The sequence below is a fragment of the Spermophilus citellus genome, assembly GCF_964194105.1.
Source record: "Spermophilus citellus genome assembly, chromosome: X".
NCBI lineage: Eukaryota > Metazoa > Chordata > Mammalia > Rodentia > Sciuridae > Spermophilus > Spermophilus citellus.
The window spans coordinates 123,230,086-123,232,933 of NC_138190.1; the positions used below are offsets into that span (position 1 = coordinate 123,230,086).

Consider the following 2,848-nt stretch of genomic DNA (forward strand, 5'->3'; position numbering starts at 1 on the left):
ATGTCTAGACCCATAGACAAACAGTGGAAGATAAAGACAGAACCTTGAAAGCTGAAAGATAAATATAACTCATTACATACAAAGGAACTAAGATCAACATCTGATTCCTTTCTTGGCTGGGGGTGCCAGGGATTGAACTCAGGGGCACTCAACCACTAAGCCACAGCTCATTCCTTTCTTGTATTTTATTAGGTACAGAGTTTCACTGAGTTGTTTAGTGCTTTGCTCTTGCAGAGGTTGGCTTTGAGAACGCAATTCTCCTACCTCAGCCTCACAAGATGAAGGGATTATGAGTGTGAACTACTGTGCCTAGCTTCACCATTTGATTTCTAATCAGGAATAATGTGGATGACATAAAGAAATGAAGAGCACTAGTAACAGAAAATATGTAAATATAAAAGAATATAAATGTATTCATTTTTCTTCTAGTAACTGTTTTAAATGACAACTGTATGAAACAATAATTATATATCAGGTAACTATAAAACTGTATTGTTGGTTTTTAACAAAATACAATATATAGGACAATAAAATTCTAAAGGAGTGAGATGAAAATAGAAATGTATTGAAGCAACTTGCGTACATTTACTGAAATTAAGCTTGCATGAATCTGGATCCTTTAAGGAAAACTATTGTAAGCTCCTAAGGATTGAATTATACTACACTCAAAATTCACATATTGCTGTCCTAACACGGGAAGTGATTGAAGTTGGAGACAGAGCTTTAAGAAGTAATTAGAATTATTTGACATATTAAGGGTGAGATTCTAATCTGACAGAATTGTTGGCCTTAAAAGAATAGGAAGACCTCTCTTCACAGGCTTATTCCAAAGAAAGGCCATCTGAGTCATAGTGAGAAGTTGGCTGCCTTCAAGTCATGAAAACAGTACCTACCATAACTTAACCATGTTGATAATCTTATCTTGAACTTCCAGATGAGAATGGAGAGAAAGATAATCTCTTTTGTATAAGCCACTCAGTCTATGCTATTTTATTATGGCTGCTCAAGCAAACTAAGACATTAGTTCTAGAGTAATTATTATCTATGGTTTGCATACACTTTGAATATGTTTCCAAAGTGTTCACATGCTGAAATGTAATACCTATAGTGAGGAATTAAGAGGATGAAAAATTATCTTGACTATGTTTAGAGGCAGGTTCTTTGGGAAGTGATTATGATAAGGTTATTAGCACAGAGCCCCTATGATTGAATCTTGGTTACTTTAAAAGTTGTAGAAAGGGCTCTTCCACGATGATATTCCTCCTAATCTGAAGCCCCGCCTTCTACAGATAAGACCTCTGAAACTGGACCAGCGGGCTGCTTGGCATTCCCGGGATCTGAGGGGATCCGAGTTGCGGATACAGGTGTTTTGCATCCCTGACTGGGATTAGCTGCTTTCCATTTTGCTTTGGCTGAAGCAGGTGGGTGGAAGTACAGGATGGCGATGGATCTGCATTGGTCACGTCTGCGGGTGGCTGTTGTGTGCTCCAACAACCTGAACCGGAGCATGGTGGCGCACCGCCTCCTCAGCAAAGAGGATTCAATGTCAGGTCCTTTGGAACAGGAGCTCACGTGAGGCTTCCAGGACCAGCACCTGGCAAGCAAAATGTTTATGATTTCAGGACCACATATGATGAGATGTTCCACCATATTCTTAGGAAGGATGAAAACTTCTGATGTTCCATGATCTTCTTAGGAAGGATGAAAGGTTCCAGGACTGTGAAGATGAGTTTGATTTGATCTTCACATGTAAAGAGCTAGTCTACGACCAGGTGGTGGAAGTTCTTAATTCCAGAGAACAGGTAACCTGCCAGCCAGTGCACGTGATCAACGTGGACATCGTGGACAACCATAGAGAGGCCACCCAGGGAGCGCTCATTATCTGTGAGATCTGCCAGTGTATCCAGCACTTGAGTGACATGGAGAATGACATCGATGGCATGCTGCAAAATTTTGAGAAGAAGACTGGCAAGGCTTTCCTGCACACTGTCTGCTTTTACTGAAGATGGCCGCCTCACACCCAAAGCCACCTTCTTGAACATTTTTTCTTTGAGGGGGTATTGGGGATTGAACTTGGGGGCACTTGACTGCTGAACCACATCCCCAGCCCTATTTGTATTTTATTTGGAGACAGGCTCTTACTGAGTTGCTTAGTGCCTTGCTTTTGCTGAGGCTGGCTTTGACCTCAGGATCATTCCTGCCCTAGCCTCCTGAGCTGCTCTTTTGTTAATATTTTTTTTCCTTTCTTTTTTTTTTTCTTTTAGATACTTGGCCAGTGGACTGTGATATCTTTTTTTTTTTTTTTAAAGAGAGAGTGAGAGAAGAGAGAGAGAGAGAGAGAGAGAGAGAGAGAGAGAGAGAGAGAGAGAAAATTTTTAATATTTATTTTTTAGTTCTCGGCGGACACAACATCTTTGTTGGTATGTGGTGCTGAGGATCGAACCCGGGCCGCACACATGCCAGGCGAGCGCGCTACCGCTTGAGCCACATCCCCAGCCCTGGACTGTGATATCTTGACAAGGTTATATATGGAAAAAGAAAATGTGCATAAGTACCAGATTAAAACCATTTGTTTTTTCTGTTTCCTTTTTATTTATGAAGAAGATATAGATTATAAAGGGGTTTTTCTTTAACCCAAAAAGAAAGGAGGGTATGATACATCCCCTTAACATATGTGTGTCTTTATGCCTCTCTTTCCCTTTTTGCCCCTCTTAACTTCCTGCATTAAAGTATTAAATAAGTGCTTAACTAAAGCAATGAGTTATGTTAAGAAGGAACCTGGCCAATAAATAAATAGATGCCAATAAAAAATCGTGGTAGAAAGAGCAGAAGAGACAAATATGCTCTC

At 40.3% G+C, this 2,848-nt stretch overlaps 1 pseudogene across 1 annotated transcript; it reads left to right on the forward strand.

Annotated features, from left to right (window-relative positions):
• Nucleotides 1-1,438: 1,438 nt before the first annotated feature.
• LOC308639540 (RNA polymerase II subunit A C-terminal domain phosphatase SSU72-like) lies at nucleotides 1,439-2,003 on the forward strand (annotated as a pseudogene). Its single transcript has one exon. The product of its transcript is annotated as an RNA polymerase II subunit A C-terminal domain phosphatase SSU72-like (transcript).
• Nucleotides 2,004-2,848: the final 845 nt, after the last annotated feature.